Source organism: Manis javanica, chromosome 2 (assembly GCF_040802235.1).
Source record: "Manis javanica isolate MJ-LG chromosome 2, MJ_LKY, whole genome shotgun sequence".
Classification (NCBI taxonomy): Eukaryota; Metazoa; Chordata; class Mammalia; order Pholidota; family Manidae; genus Manis; species Manis javanica.
The window spans coordinates 93609293-93626345 of record NC_133157.1 but is presented as its reverse complement, the minus strand read 5'-3'; the positions used below and the strand labels follow the sequence as shown (position 1 = coordinate 93626345).

Here is a 17053-nt window from a genome sequence, read left to right as displayed (position 1 = left end):
CCAAAAGCAGGCACGCAAGCAGCACCTGCTGTACACTGCCCAGTTCACATACTGTAGCCCATTTCATCTTCAGAAGAGCCCATAAGGGCTGGCGTGTCCACCGCCCTCACTTCACAGGCACAGAGAGGGGCAGCAGCTCGCTCACACAGTAGGAACTTGCTGCGCCAGGGCTGCCCACCTGTTGGGTCACAGAGGCAAGACTCAGCAGGGCGTTTTCCTCCTTACCTCTGTCTCACAGGTGAGAGATGTGGGTCCTAGGTGGTCAGGGCTGTCAGGTCACACAGGTAAGGTGCAGACAGGCCCCAAGCAGAAGGCTGTGAGGCAGTGTACCTGATGAGGGTGCAGGGGACTGGGAAGGGGCACGGAAGGGCCAGGAGGATGGTCAGGTTGCAGGCAGGGGAAGGGCCAGGTGAGTAGGGGAAGGGTGGACCTGGGCTTCATTAAGGGCTTCCTAAGACCACAGAGGGTGGGATCAGGGCCACAGTCAGATGTAGGAGGGCCTCCTTGGAGCAGCCCAGCCCGTTGTTTTTTCCCAGAACAAGGTCCCCAGTAGAAGGAATGGGTGCAGAACTCCCCATGCCCAGACAGCCAGGTTCCTGCAGGCTCCACGTGAGGCCAGGCATCCTGTTCTCCGGGTCTGCAGACCCCAGGAGATGCCGAGAGGGGAGGGGACAGGGGTGTCACTGCTGGGACTGTGTGCCTGCACTGCAACACCCCACCCCCTCCTCCCCAACCCCCACCAGTGCATTCAGCCATCACTCTCATCTGGGCGACAGCTGATGCTCATCCTATGGGTGAGGGCTTCAGACAGAGGCCATTTACCCAGAGCTCAGACTGGAGGCCACAACCCACCAAAACATTCTCTATTCCTGGTGTCCATAAACAGGTATGATTGACAAATAATTACTTACGTTTTTAATTTCTAATATCAATTCATTTGACAAGCAGGAGTGCCTGCTTCTCACTCACTAAGTGTGCATTAGCAAGCACCATCAAACCTCTGGCCACTGGGGTCAGCATCTCTGTTCTCTGCATGGGCACCAGGCCACCAGGCCGGCCCCGGCAAGTCTCCCGCTGCACACTCACAGGCTGTGCCAGCAGGCCCATTGGCTGCACCTCTCTTGTGGCTCAGCCTTTTCATTCATAAAATGGCATGATGATGTGCCTCCCTCAGAGTTGTTAGGAAGACTATCTTAGCTCATCTGCCATAACAAAACACCAGCAACTGGGCAGCTCAAACCACAGATGTCCATTTCCCACAGTCCTGGGGGCCAACATGGTGGGTGCCTAGAGGGGACTGATCCAGGCTGCAGACGACCGTCTTCTTGCTGTGTCCACGTGAGGCCAGAGAGGGATCAAGCTCTGGGGTTTGCCCTGTGAGGGCACTGCCATCCCAGGACCCAGCCTCATGACCCCATCTCAGTCTGCCTGCCTCCCAAAGGCCAGACTCCAAACACCATCCCATTGGGTGTTAGGCCTATGGCATGTGGATTTGGTGGACACAACATTCAGTCCATTATAAGGATTAAATAATATAACCTATATAAAGTACCTTGAACCCAGCGAGCCCTCCCTGGGTCAAAGGAAGGCAGACCTGAGCACAATTCCTGGCCCACCATTTGTGGCCTCCTGTCTGACCCTAGGCCTGTCACACCCTCTCTGAAATCAGGCCCATGATAGCTAACAGGAATCGAGCCCCTGGTGTGGCCCAGTGGCTTTGCCTGAGCTGTTTTCCCCCATTTATACAGTTAAGAGAACCAAGGTACAGATGACGTGGATGGCCAAGGTCAAACAGTGAGTGGGATGTCGGCCTGGGGTTTGCTGTCCCCGAGGAGAGCCCAGATCTGGCATGGAGGGGCCCCAGGGAGGCAGTGTGGGCACTCCCTAGTACGCACGCCTCTCAGGCTGGGGCAGCCAGGGGGCCACCACCAATTGCCCAAGATCACACGTGCCCCACAAGCATGCTCACTCAGGGCAAGAGGAGGCTGGGCCTGAGGACATTGTCCTGGAGGTTGTGCAGGCTCTGAAGAGGCATCAGGGTGGTGCAGGGGCAGCATACTCAGGAGCAACTATCACCGTTACAGCCTCTGCTGCTGCTGTGGGCTGGAACGTGGGAGGCCTCCAGCAGCCTGGGCACAGACACAGCCCTTCCTGCAGTCTGCACAGGGGGCTTTGAGCCTCTGTCCCAGCCGGCCACTCCCACCTGCTATCTCTGGTCCCTGCACTCCTCCCAGCAGGCTGCTCCTCACTGGACAGAGACCAAGATGGGGATCACAGTCAGGATGCCAATGCCTTGCAATGAGCGGGCCTCCGGTGCCTGTTCTGAGCACATGAACTCATGCACCTGCTGAAGGCAGCAAGGACAGCAGAGCCACATGGCACACTGTCCTTTGCCAGCTCCTCATCAGCTGCAAGTCTGCTGGGCCGGGACCCAGCGATGCCCATGTAGCACAGACTGTGGGCTGCTGCTGCCCCCAACACCTTAGTGGGCTAGCAGGAGAAGCCAGGACTCTCGGCCCCTCAGCCCCCAGAGGGTTGGTGGTGCCCACAATGGGGCTGATTGTCATGAAGCCCTTCTTGTGTGCTGACCCCTTTTGGAGCATAGCTCAGATCTTTTGACCCCATTTCGCAGGTGGGGTCTGAGGTCAGATTTGGGGACATCACTGCCCCTGGTTCCACAGCAGGAGGGGAAGATCAGGACCTGGCTGGTGAGTGTCCCTGACTCAGAAGAGGGGTCACCGGAAGAGGCAGCTGCTGAGTGCCCAAGGTCCAGCTGCCACGCAGCCTCCATGAGACCTTGCTGTTCTGGCTCCATGGGAAGTAGCCCCAGCTCCTAGCAAGCTAGCCTTTCGCACAGTGGGGAGGAACCCACTCAGTCACTGGCTGGACTGCAGTCTTAATGGAAACCCCCACTCCTAGTCTGCAGGGAAGCTGGACCTGCAAATAGGCAGACCCACACAGTGGAGTTGTGGGACCCACAGGAGGTCCTGGCCTGGCCAGGAGGCTCCCCAGGATGTAGCATCAAAGCCCAGGGTAGGGGGTCCTCAGATATGCCCACCCATAATAAAACTGCACCTGTTCTCTGGAAAGCCTGTGCAAGTGGGCAACAGGGTGGAGCTTGCTGAAGGTAGGTGACATGCCCAAGCTCACACCCAAGACTCATCCTGCTGCCTCAAACCAACCTTCAAATGAAAACCCACGGTTGCTACCTCAGGGTACTTCTGGGTTCCAAGCAGCAGGACTCTTCTGAGATGTGATCCCTCTCTGAACCATGATTTTCCACCATCACAAGATATTTTTCAGATTTCTGACATGTAGCTACTGATAAAAATCTGTTGATTGTCAACCAATTCCTCATAAATGATTTCCAAATTAGGACGAATCTGCTGAGTCATATAAGTGAACCTGAGTTTGGTGTTAGGGCCATCAGGACTATGATGTCATAGATTTTAATATTATGGTCACTATTTCTTTGTGGGGAATGCTCCTCCCTTGTGAAACGACTTCACGACAGTCATGCAGTTCAGATAGTAGAATGTCACAGCACCCACACTGAGTAGTGAGGGCTAGCATAGCCTAATGCCCAGATAAGGAACCAAATGATACTATCCTCAGCCAAAGACATGATGAGAGCCCAAGTGATACCATGATCATGTGAATGTACAGATGGAGAACAGGGAAACAATACTCACCCAAAGGTGCAGATGAGGAACCAAGGGATCTTACTGCCACTCCAAGGACAGATAAGGAACTTAGCGTTATAGGACACTATGCATTTGTTAAAACCAATATAACTGTACAACTGAGTAGATCTAATATAAACTATGGACTTGAGTTAATAATAATGTATGAATATTCATCAATTATATATATAACAACTGTACCACCCTAGTGTAAGGTGTATAAGATGTTGATAATAGGGGAAACTAGGGTGAGAACTAGGATATATGGGAATTCTCCTATACTATGTGCTCAATTTATCTGTAAATAAAACTCTCCTAAAAAATAAAGTCTACTGATTTTTTTAAAATTTGTAAATGCACACAGAATGTTTAAAAAAGAATATTGGAGCACTTTAGAGTATGTTCACAATATTCATAAATATTAGATATATAATAGCTGTCCAGGATAAAAAAAGATATATCATGCAAACACTAATATTTAAAAAGCAGTTGTTATATGAATATCAAATAAATTAGATTATAAAGCCAAAAAATTGCTGGGAATAAAGGGAGACATTGTATCATGACAAATAGGATCAATCCACCAAGAAAATATAGCAATCCTAAATGTTTATGCACCAAACAACAGAGCTTCAAGGCACATGCAGCAAAAACTGATAAAGCTGAAAGATAAGGTAGGCAAATCTCCAATTATAGTTGGGGACATCATGCAGCACACATCATTTGATAGAACTACTAAATAAAAAATCATCATGGGTATAGAGGAACTGAGCAAGATCATCAAGTAATGTGATCTAATTCACACTTATAGAACACTCCACCCAAAAACAGAAGAATACACATTCTTTTCAAGTGCCATGGGGCATTCACCAAGGTAGACATAACTTAGCTTGAGTCATACAGCAAGCCTTAAAAATCTTTGAAAAACTTTAAATCACAGAGTATATTCTTGGATTATAGTGAAATCAAACTAAAAACCATAACAGAAAGACAAGAGGAAAATCTCTAGACACTTGAAAATTAAACAAAACACTTCTAAATAATAAATAAGACAAAAAGAAAGTCTCAAAATTTAAAAACACACATAGAATGGTGCTCACTTCAGCAGCACATATACTAAAATTGGAACAATACAGAGAAGATTAGCATGGCCCCTGCACAAGGATAACACACAAATTTGTGAAGCATTCCATATTTTTTTATTTTACCACAATTAAAAATAATTTCCTAAGAAATACACACAGAATGAATGAAAATGAAAATGTTTCAAAAACACAAAATGTAGATAAAGCAATGTTGAAATGGATATTTTTCACACTAAAATACTTTAGAAAAGAAATACTTCAAATAAATGATTTATGTTCACACCTTAAGAAATGAACTGAAAAAGCAAGCAGAAAGAAGGAAATAATAAAGACACAAGCAGAAATTGATAAAACAGTAAGACCATAGAAAATATTAATGAAATAAAAGGCTGACTTTAAAATATCAATAAAATGAATAAAACCCTTATAACACTGACAAAGATAAAAAGAGACAAGACACCAATCACCAATATTACAAACAAAATAGGTGAGGCGTAGCCAGGATGGCGGCGTGAGCAGAGCAGTGGAAATCTCCTCCCAAAAACACATAGAGCTATGAAAATATAACAAAGAAAAATCTTCCTAAAATAGAGACCACAGGACACAGGACAACATCCAGACCACATCCACACCTGCAAGAACCCAGCGCCTTGCGAAGGGGGTAAGATACAAGCCCCGGCCCGGCAGGACCCGAGCGCCCCTCCCCCCAGCTCCCGGGGGGTGGAAAGAAACCGGAGCGGTTTTTTTTTTGGCGAGTGCTTTTTGGAAGCCTTAAAGGGACAGGGCCCCCGTTGCTAGGGAGGCAGGGTGGTGGGACCGGTGAGCGGGTGCCTGGGACCGGTGCCTGAGGACAAAGAATATCCCACATTTTTCCCTGCGGGACCGGTGGGCGGGTGCCTGAGACCCGCACCTGAGGACACAGGAAATCGTGCGTTTTTCCTCTTTTTTTTTCTCATTTTGGCGAGCACTTTTTGGAAGCCTTAAAGGGAGAGGGACCCCGGTACTAGGGAGGCAGGGCGGCAGGACTGGTGAGCGGGTGCCTGGGACTGGCGCCTGAGGAAAAAGAATATCGCGCGTTTTTCCCTGCGGGTCCGGTGGGCGGGTGCTTTTTGGAAGCCTTGAAGGGACAGGGACCCTGGTGCTAGGGAGACAGGGCAGCAGGACCAGTGAGTGGGTGCCTGGGACCAGAGCCTGAGGACAAAAAAAAATCACGTGTTTTTTTCCTTTTTTTTTTCTGTTCCCTCTCTCATTGTTGCTGTTGTTGTTTTGGTTTGGAGAGTGCTTTTTGGAAGTCTTAAAGGGGCAGGACAGGTCACTTAGACCAGAGGCAGGGAATCTGGGGATCTCTGGGCACTCTAACCCCCTGGGCAGCAGGGAGCACAGAGGCCCCTTACAGAGATAAATAGCCTCCCGGCCGCTCCCCCTCCAACGGGGCTCCACCATTTTGGAGGAGCAGCCCCAGCCAGGCCACACCAATAGCAACAGCGGAGATAAACCCTATAGCAACCGGGCAGGAAGCAGAAACCCTGTCTGCACACAGCTGCCCAGCACAAGCCACTAGAGGTCGCTATTCTCCCAGGTGAGGAAGGCCACAAACCAACAAGAAGGGAAGCTCTTTCAGCGGTCACTTGTACCAGCTCTGCACACTATCTCTATCACCATGAAAGGACAAAACTACAGGCAGACAAAGATCACAGAGACAACACCTGAGACAGACCTAACCAGTCCTCCTGAAAAACAATTCAAAATAAAAATCATGAACATGCTGACAGAGATGCAGAGAAAAATGCAAGAGCAGTGGGATGAAGTCTGGAGGGAGATCACAGATGTCAGGAAGGAGATCACAGAAGTGAAACAATCCCTGGAAGGATTTATAAGCAGAATGGATAAGATGCAAGAGGCCATTGAAGGAATAGAAGCCAGAGAACAGGAACGTATAGAAGCTGACATAGAGAGAGATAAAAGGATCTCCAGGAATGAAACAACACTAAGAGAACTATGTGACCAAGCCAAAAGGAATGATATTCGTATTATAGGGATACCAGAAGAAGAAGGAGGAGGAAAGGGGATAGAAAGTCTCTTTGAAGAAATAATTGCTGAAAACTTCCCCAAACTGGGGGAGGAAATAATCGAACAGACCATGGAATTACACAGAACCCCCAACAGAAAGGATCCAAGGAGAACAACACCAAGACACATAGTAATTAAAATGGCAAGGATCAAGGACAAGGAAAGAGTTTTAAAGGCAGCTAGAGAGAAAAAGGTCACCTATAAAGGAAAACCCATCAGGCTAACATCAGACTTCTCGACAGAAACCCTACAGGCCAGAAGAGAATGGCATGATATACTTAATGCAATGAAACAGAAGGGCCTTGAACCAAGGATACTGTATCCAGCACGACTATCATTTAAATATGATGGCGGGATTAAACAATTCCCAGACAAGCAAAAGCTGAGGGAATTTGCTTCCGAGAAACCACCTCTACAGGGCATCCTACAGGGACTGCTCTAGATGGGAGCACCCCTAAAAAGAGCACAGAACAAAACACACAACATATGAAGAATGGAGGAGGAGGAATAAGAAGGGAGAGAAGAAAAGAATCTCCAGACAGTGTATATAACAGCGCAATAAGTGAGCTAAGTAGGCAGTAAGATACTAAAGAAGCTAACCTTGAACCTTTGGTAACCACGAATCTAAAGCCTGCAATGGCAATAAGTACATATCTCTCAATAGTCACCCTAAATGTAAATGGACTTAATGCACCAATCAAAAGACACAGAGTAATAGAATGGATAAAAAAGCAAGACCCATCTATATGCTGCTTACAAGAAACTCACCTTAAACCCAAAGATAAGCATAGACTAAAAGTCAAGGGATGGAAAAACATATTTCAGGCAAACAACAGTGAGAAGAAAGCAGGGGTTGCAGTACTAATATCAGACAAAATAGACTTCAAAACAAAGAAAGTAACAAGAGATAAAGAAGGACACTACATAATGATAAAGGGCTCAGTCCAACAAGAGGATATAACCATTCTAAATATATATGCACCCAATACAGGAGCACCAGCATATGTGAAGCAAATACTAACAGAACTAAAGAGGGAAATAGACTGCAATGCATTCATTGTAGGAGACTTCAACACACCACTCATCCCAAAGGATAGATCCACCGGGCAGAAAATAAGTAAGGACACACAGGCACGGAACAACACACTAGAACAGATGGACCTAATAGACATCTATAGAACTCTACATCCAAAAGCAACAGGATATACTTTCTTCTCAAGTGCACATGGAACATTCTCCAGAATAGACCACATACTAGCTCACAAAAAGAGCCTCAGTAAACTCCAAAATATTGAAATTCTACCAAACAATTTTTCACACCACAAAGGTATAAAAGTAGAAATGAATTCTACAAATAAAACAAAAAGGCTCACAAACACATGGAGGCTTAACAACATGCTACTAAATAATCAATGGATCAATGAACAAATCAAAATAGAGATCAAGGAATATATAGAAACAAATGACAAGAACAACACTAAGCCCCAACTTCTGTGGGACGCAGTGAAAGCAGTCTTAAGAGGAAAGTATATAGCAATCCAGGCACACTTGAAGAAGGAAGAACAATCCCAAATGAATAGTCTAACATCACAATTATCAAAACTGGAAAAAGAAGAACAAGTGAGGCCTAAAGTCAGCAGAAGGAGGGACATAATAAAGATCACAGAAGAAATAAACAAAATTGAGAAGAATAAAACAATAGCAAAAATCAACGAAACCAAGAGCTGGTTCTTCGAGAAAATAAACAAAATAGATAAGCCTCTAGCCCAACTTATTAAGAGAAAAAGAGAATCAACACAAATCAACATAATCAGAAATGAGAATGGAAAAATCACGACAGACTCCACAGAAATACAAAGAAGTATTAAAGACTACTATGAAAACCTATATGACAACAAGCTGGAAAACCTAGAAGAAATGGACAACTTCCTAGAAAAATACAACCTCCAAAGACTGACCAAGGAAGAACACAAAAGTTAAACAAACCAATTACGAGCAAAGAAATTGAAACGGTAATCAAAAAACTACCCAAGAACAAAACCCCAGGGCCGGACGGATTTACCTCGGAATTTTATCAGACACACAGAGAAGACATAATACCCATTCTCCTTAAAGTGTTCCACAAAATAGAAGAAGAGGGAATACTCCCAAACTCATTCTATGAAGCCAACATCACCCTAATACCAAAACCAGGCAAAGACCCCACCAAACAAGAAAATTACAGACCAATATCCCTGAAGAATGTAGATGAAAAATACTCAATAAAATACTAGCAAACAGAATTCAACAGTATATCAAAAGGATCATACACCATGACCAAGTGGGATTCATCCCAGGGATGCAAGGATGGTACAACATTCGAAAATCCATCAACATCATCCACCACATCAACAAAAAGAAAGACAAAAACCATATGATCATCTCCATAGATGCTGAAAAAGCATTTGACAAAATTCAACATCCATTCATGATAAAAACTCTCAGCAAAATGGGAATAGAGGGCACGTACCTCAACATAATAAAGGCCATATATGATAAACCCACAGCCAGCATTATACTGAACAGCGAGAAGCTGAAAGCATTTCCACTGAGACCGGGAACCAGACAGGGATGCCTACTCTCCGCACTGTTATTTAACATAGTACTGGAGGTCCTAGCCACGGCAATCAGACAAAACAAAGAAATACAAGGAATCCAGATTGGTAAAGAAGAAGTTAAACTGTCACTATTTGCAGATGATATGATACTGTACATAAAAAACCCTAAAGACTCCACTCCAAAACTACTAGAACTGGTATCGGAATACAGCAAAGTTGCAGGATACAAAATTAACACACAGAAATCTGTAGCTTTCCTATACACTAACAATGAATCAATAGAAAGAGAAATGAGGAAAACAATTCCATTCACCATTGCATCAAAAAGAATAAAATACCTAGGAATAAACCTAACCAAAGAAGTGAAAGACTTATACTCTGAAAACTACAAGTCACTCTTAAGAGAAATTAAAGGGGACACTAATAAATGGAAACTCATCCCATGCTCATGGCTAGGAAGAATTAATATCATCAAAATGGCCATCCTGCCCAAAGCAATATACAGATTTGATGCAATCCCTCTCAAATTACCAGCAACATTCTTCAATGAATTGGAACAAATAATTCAAAAATTCATATGGAAACACCAAAGACCCCGAATAGCCAAAGCAATCCTGAAAAAGAAGAATAAAGTAGGGGGGATCTCACTCCCCAACTTCAAGCTCTACTACAAAGCCATAGTAACCAAGACAATTTGGTACTGGCACAATAACAGAGCCACAGACCAGTGGAACAGATTAGAGACTCCAGACATTAACCCAAACATATATGGTCAATTAATATTTGATAAAGGAGCCATGGACATACAATGGGGAAATGACAGTCTCTTCAACAGATGGTGCTGGCAAAACTGGACAGCTACATGTAGGAGAATGAAACTGGACCATTGTATAACCTCATATACAAAGGTAAACTCAAAATGGATCAAAGACCTGAATGTAAGTCATGAAACCATTAAACTCTTGGAAAAAAACATAGGCAAGAAGAGGTGTGACCTCTTCTTGAACATACCTCCCCGGGCAAGGAAAACAACAGCAAAAATGAGCAAGTGGGACTACATTAAGCTGAAAAGCTTCTGTACAGCGAAAGACACCATCAATAGAACAAAAAGGAACCCTACAGTATGGGAGAATATATTTGAAAATGACAGATCCGATAAAGGCTTGACGTCCAGAATATATAAAGAGCTCACACGCCTCAACAAACAAAAAACAAATAACCCAATTAAAAAATGGGCAGAGGAACTGAACAGACAGTTCTCTAAAAAAGAAATACAGATGGCCAACAGACACATGAAAAGATGCTCCTCATCGCTAATTATCAGAGAAATGCAAATTAAAACTACAATGAGGTATCACCTCACACCAGTAAGGATAGCTGCCATCCAAAAGACAAACAACAACAAATGTTGGCGAGGCTGTGGAGAAAGGGGAACCCTCCTACACTGCTGGTGGGAATGTAAATTAGTTCAACCATTGTGGAAAGCAGTATGGAGGTTCATCAAAATGCTCAAAACAGACCTACCATTTGACCCAGGAATTCCACTCCTAGGAATTTACCCTAAGAACGCAGCAATCAAGTTTGAGAAAGACAGATGCACCCCTATGTTTATCGCAGCACTATTTACAATAGCCAAGAATTGGAAGCAACCTAAATGTCCATCGGTAGATGAATGGATAAAGAAGATGTGGTACATATACACAATAGAATACTACTCAGCCATAAGAAGTGGAAAAATCCAACCATTTGCAGCAACATGGATGGAGCTGGAGAGTATTATGCTCAGTGAAATAAGCCAAGCGGAGAAAGAGAAATACCAAATGATTTCACTCATCTGTGGAGTTTATGAACAAAGGAAAAACTGAAGGAACAAAACAGCAGCGGAATTACAGAACCCAAAAATGACTAACAGGTACTAAAGGGAAAGGAACTGGGGAGGATGGGTGGGCAAGGAGGGATAAGGGGGGGGAAGAAGAAGGGGGGCATTAAGATTAGCATGCAAGGGTGGGGGGAGAAAGGGGAGGGTGGGCTGCACAACACAGAGAGGACAAGTAGTGACTCTACAACATTTTGCTAAGCTGATGGACAGTAACCGTAATGTGGTTGTTAGGGGGGACCTGATATAGGGGAGAGCATAGTAAACATAGTATTCTTCATGTAAGTGTAGATTAAAAATTAAAAAAAAAAGAAAAAGAAAGAAAGAAAGAAAAGGGGGATTACTCCTTGATAGGATAAAACTATTGGTAAATCAAAGATCAACGCATGCTTTTAATATCCTTAATGTTTATCACTTAAAGGGTGTCAGATGATCAGCTATGGAGGTACTCTTTTCTGATAACATTCCTTTTTCTTAAAAAAAAAAAGCAGTTACTGTGTGCTGACCTCCAATGAGTTCTGCACAGTGGTATAGAGGGCATGTCAAAGTGTGGGCAAAGGGTCTGTTTGTTTCTATGCAGAATATCAAGGCCTAGCTTGGATACCCAGAAAATGAACTAAGATACGATATGAGGAGGAGCTTCCGGCATCAGCACTCTCTGGAGGACTTGTGCCAGGGGGATGATCATCAAAAAGCCTCCACAGGGATCCAGATGATGCTGCGGTTGTGGCTGCATCCAGCCCACCGTTTCCTGGACTTGCCATAGGAATGAGGAGGGAGATGTCTAGGCTGGCATGTGCATACAGTGAGACAACGAATTTGACCGGATCTGTACTGTTGGAACTCAACCAGGAGTTGGGAGGGGTGCAAGTTGTAGCACTCCAAAATCTCATGACTATAGACTATCTACGGTTAAAAGAACATATGGGATGTGAACAGATCCCAGAAATGGGCTGCTTTAATTTGTCTGATTGTTCAAGTACAGTTGGACAATATCCATCATATCATAGATAAATTTTCACAAATGCCTAGGGTGCCTAAATGGTTTTCTTGGCTTCACTGGAGATGGATGGTAATTATAGATTTGCTTTGTTTATGTCACTGTATTCCTATTATGTTAATATGTGTGTGCAAATTAGTAGTTTAAATCCTATACATACTTAAGGTACTCTACAAGAAGATATGTCAAAAAAATAATCAATCCTCCCATGTTTCCTTCCATATGCTACATCTGTAGCTTTTCTTCTTTCTTCCTAATTACAACCCTTAAATAGAATTCGTGCCTCAGATCGAATTTACCGAGTATTATAATTCCTCCAGGTGGTAAAGATACCTTGAGACAAGTGCTGGGCATAGAAGCCACAGGGCATAAATCTGCAAAGAAGTAAAAAGCTAACCTTTTCAAACAATATGGCTTCTCTCTCACTTACCAACTTTACATTTCCCTGTATGGCCCCGGAAGATGACTGGTTAGCCAGAGATGGGTAAGATTCCTCAAGGGAGGAACAACCTAAGACAGGCACAGTCGCAGGGGGGCCATCAGGTGAGAATTTGGGGATCAACAGAGGTGAGGCTCAGAACCTCACCCCCCCTGCTTTGAGAGAAATCTTCTGCATCCGTGGATGTCTTGCTGCCCTTGTCTAGCCTGGATTAATACTTAGTCCATAGGCACACACCTGATCATCTGATCATCTACATTTGCCTTCTTACAGCACTAAACTATGTTTTCTACCTTTATCTTGCATCTACCTACCACTTCAGCATTTTATTAAAAATAATAAAAATAATAATAATAATAATAATAATAATAATAATACAGGGAGAAATGTGGGATCAACATATAAATCAAGTACAAAAATCAAATGAATATTCGTATTTGACCTGATTGTTTATAATGCGTCATAATGCGTGATCAAAACCGAAAGTTTCTGTGATGAATGCCCTTGTACTGTTCACCATGTAAGAATTTATTCACTATGTAAGAATTCGTTCACCATGTAAGAACTTGTTCGTTATGCTTCAGAAGATTGGAGACTGATGAGAATTAGACTTGAGATGGATTAATGATTGTACATTGAGCATTGAGCCCCATATACTGAATTTTATTGTTGTTAACAACCATTTGATCAATAAATATGGGAGATGCCCTCTCAAAAAAAAAAAAATAGGTGATGTCACAGCAGACTCTGCAGCCATTAAGAAGATAAGAGAAAACTACATCCAACTTTATGCTAAATTCAACTTAGAAGAAATAGACCAATTCTTGAAAATCACTAACTACTAAAACACAGTCAAGATGAAACATATGAACTAAATAGTTCTATAAATATTATAAAATTGGATTTTTAGTAAGCATACTCTCCACAAAAGAAATATTTATATTCATTTGGTTTGATCGGATAATTTTATCAAACATCCAATGAATTAACCTTATTTTAAACAGTTTCCTACAGAAAATAAGAAAAGGGAGCCCTTACCCAATTCATTTTATAAGACCATTATTACCAGCTGCCAAACCAGACAAATACAGCATAGAAAAGTACAGACTGAGATCTGTATTAACTTAGACACACAAATCCTCAACAAAATATTGGCATTAAAGCCAGCAGTGTAAAAAAAACAATAAACTATGGTCATTTGAGATTTATTGCAGATATGTAAGCCTGATTTAATATTAGAAGATCAATCAGTAATATAGTAACTCACTCTATCAATAAGTTAAAGAAGAAAAATTATATGATTATATCAATTGAAGCAGAAAAAGTATTTGCAATTTTCAACACCCATTTATAATAATAAAACAAAAACTCTCAATACAATAGGAATAAAGTAAAACTTCTCAACCCAGGCATTAAGGATTAGGATATTTAAAGGCAAGCATGCATGAGGGAATTTATAAAGCTACAGTGTATGCCCAGGGAAAAATACCGGATCAGAAAAGTCCTGAGAAAACTTCAGTTTTATTTCAGGCTTATCCCTAGTACAGAGACACCCTACAATAAAAAGTAAAATAAAACAGCAACACAGAGAAGAGAAGTAGTGATTTTACAACATCTTACTATGCTGATGGACAGTGACTGTGAAGGGGTATGTCGGGGAGACTTGGTGAAGGGGGGAGCCTAGTAAACATAATGTTCTTCATGTAATTGTAGATTAATGATACCAAAATAAAATTTAAAAATAAAAATAAAAATAAATACAAATAGTAATAAAAAATAAAACAGCAAACTCTGGGAAAGGGGAGAATTCTTATTTCCAGAGTTACCACATTATAAGATTCAAATTCTCAGTGTTCAACAAAGAATCACAAGGCATACAAAGAAATAGGAAAATGTGTCCTGTTCAAAGTAAAAAATAGACAGAAAACAGCCATGAGGAGAACAAAATGGTGGACTTACTAGATAATGACTTTAAAACAACTGTCTTAAAACTTCTCAAAGATTTAAAAGGAGACCTGAACAAAAACAGGAAGGCAATATATAACCAAAATGAGAATATATCACTAAAGAGACAGAAAATATAGGAAGGAATTAAAAAGAAATTATGGAGCTTAGAAATACAAACACAGAAATGAAAATTCACCAGAGCTGTTAAAAAATAGATTTAGGCAGACAGAAGAAATAATTAGTGAACTTCAAGATAACACAACTGAAAGTATAAAGTCTGAAGAACAGAATGAAAAATGATTGAAGGAAAATGAAGAGAACCTAAGAGACATGTGGGACACCAACAAGCAGAACAACATACACATGGTGAGAGTCCCAGAAGAGAGGAGAAAAAGGATAGGAAGAGTTTTTGAAGGAATAATGGCTGAAAATTTACCAAATTTGAGGAAAGACATAAATATACAAGAAGCTCAACAATTCCAAGTAGGATGAATTCTACAGATCCACACCAAGACATATTATAATCAAACTGTGAAAAGGCAAAGATTGAATCTTGAATCATCAAGAAAGAAATATCTCATCATTTTTAAGGGATCCTCAATAAGAGTTTTGGCTGATTTCTCATGAAAAATGTTGGAGGCTATAAGGCAGTGGGTTGATATATAATGGGCTGAAAGAAATTTCAACTGAGAATTTTATATGTAGTAAACAATCCTTCAAAATGAAGGAGAAATTAAGAAATTTTCAGATAAACAAAAATTGAGAGAATTCATTAACATTAGATCTGCCTTGCAATTAATGCTTAAGGGAGTCCTTCCAGTTGAAATAAAAGTATACTAGACAGTAACTCAAAGCCATATGAAGAAATAAAGATCTGTGGTCAGGGTAAATACACAGGCAATTATAAAAGCTAGTGTTATTACAATTTTGGTTTGTAATGCCATTTAAAATTTTTCTACATGACTTAATAGACAAATAAATAAAGATTATTAATCTACATTATTGGCATACAACATATAGAGATGTAATTTGTGATGTAACAGAAAAGGGGAGGTGGAACTGTATGGGAGTAGAGTTTTGACGTTACTGAAATTAAGTTAGTATAAGTTGAACTTAGATTGTTATAGCCGTAGGATGTTAAATATAATCCACATGGTAACCAGAGAGAAAATATCTATGGAATATATGTAAAAAGAAATGGGAAGGGGATCAAAATATTTCACTAAAAAAAATCAATTAAACCTCAAAGAAGCAAGTGTTGTTGGAAATCAAGTACAGAAAAGCTATAAGGCATTTAGGAAACATAAGCAAAATGGCAAAACTAAGTCCTTCTTATCAGTAGTTATTTTAAACATGAGTGAATTAAATTCTCCAATCAAAAGACAGAGATTGTAAAAATAGATTTTTTAAAAATCATGATCCATTATATACTGTCTACTGGAGATTCACTTTAGATCCAAAGACAAAAATTGGTTGAGAGTAAAAGGATGGAAATTATATTCCAAGCAAATAGTAACCAAAAGAGAGCTGAGGTGACTATACTTATAGTAGACAAAATGGCCTTTAAATTTTAAAAAAGGTTTATATGAGACAAGAAGGACCTTATATAGCAATAAAAGATTTAATACAAAAGATATAAAAATTATAAAAATTTCTATGCCTAGTAACAGATACTCAAAAATAAATGAAGCAAACATTGACAGGATTGAAGTGAGGATCAGACAGTTCTACAATAACAGTTAGGAACTTCAGTATCTTTTCAGTAATGGAGGGAACAACTAGACAGAAGATAAGCTAGGAAAAAGAGAACTTGAACAACACAGTAAACCAACTGGACCTAACAGGCATATACAGAACACTCTACCTAACTACAGCAGAATACACATTTTTTCTCAAGAGCACATGGAATATTCTCCAGGATAAACCATATGTTCAGCTACAGAAGTCTCAAGACTTTAAAAAATAGGTATCATACAAAATACCTTCTCTGACCACAACAAGGATGACATTACAAGTCAATAAACAAGGAAAACTGGAAAACTCACAAAGAAATGGAAATTAGACAAAACATTGTCAAACAACTAATAGGTCAAAAAATAGATCACAAGGGAAATTAGAAAATACTTACAGGCAAATGAAATGGGAAGACTACCTACCAAAATGCACAGAGTTCAGTGAAAACAGTGTTCAGAGAGAAATGTGTACCTTCCAGTGCCTACATTAAAGAACGAGAGAATCTTGAATCAATAACCTAACTTTACACCCTAAGGAACTAGTAAAGAACAAACATTTAATTTCTTTCAGTAATATTTTGTAGTTCTCAGCATACAAATCTTTCTCCTCCTTGGTTAGGTAT

The 17053-nt window shown here is 41.3% G+C and overlaps 1 non-coding gene across 1 annotated transcript; it reads left to right on the top strand.

The window, feature by feature from the left end:
* The first annotated feature begins 4775 nt into the window (after nt 1-4775).
* LOC118967097 (U6 spliceosomal RNA) lies at nt 4776-4882 on the top strand. The gene has a single exon (XR_005053902.1). It is a non-coding gene; the product is annotated as a U6 spliceosomal RNA (small nuclear RNA).
* The last annotated feature ends 12171 nt before the right edge of the window (nt 4883-17053 follow it).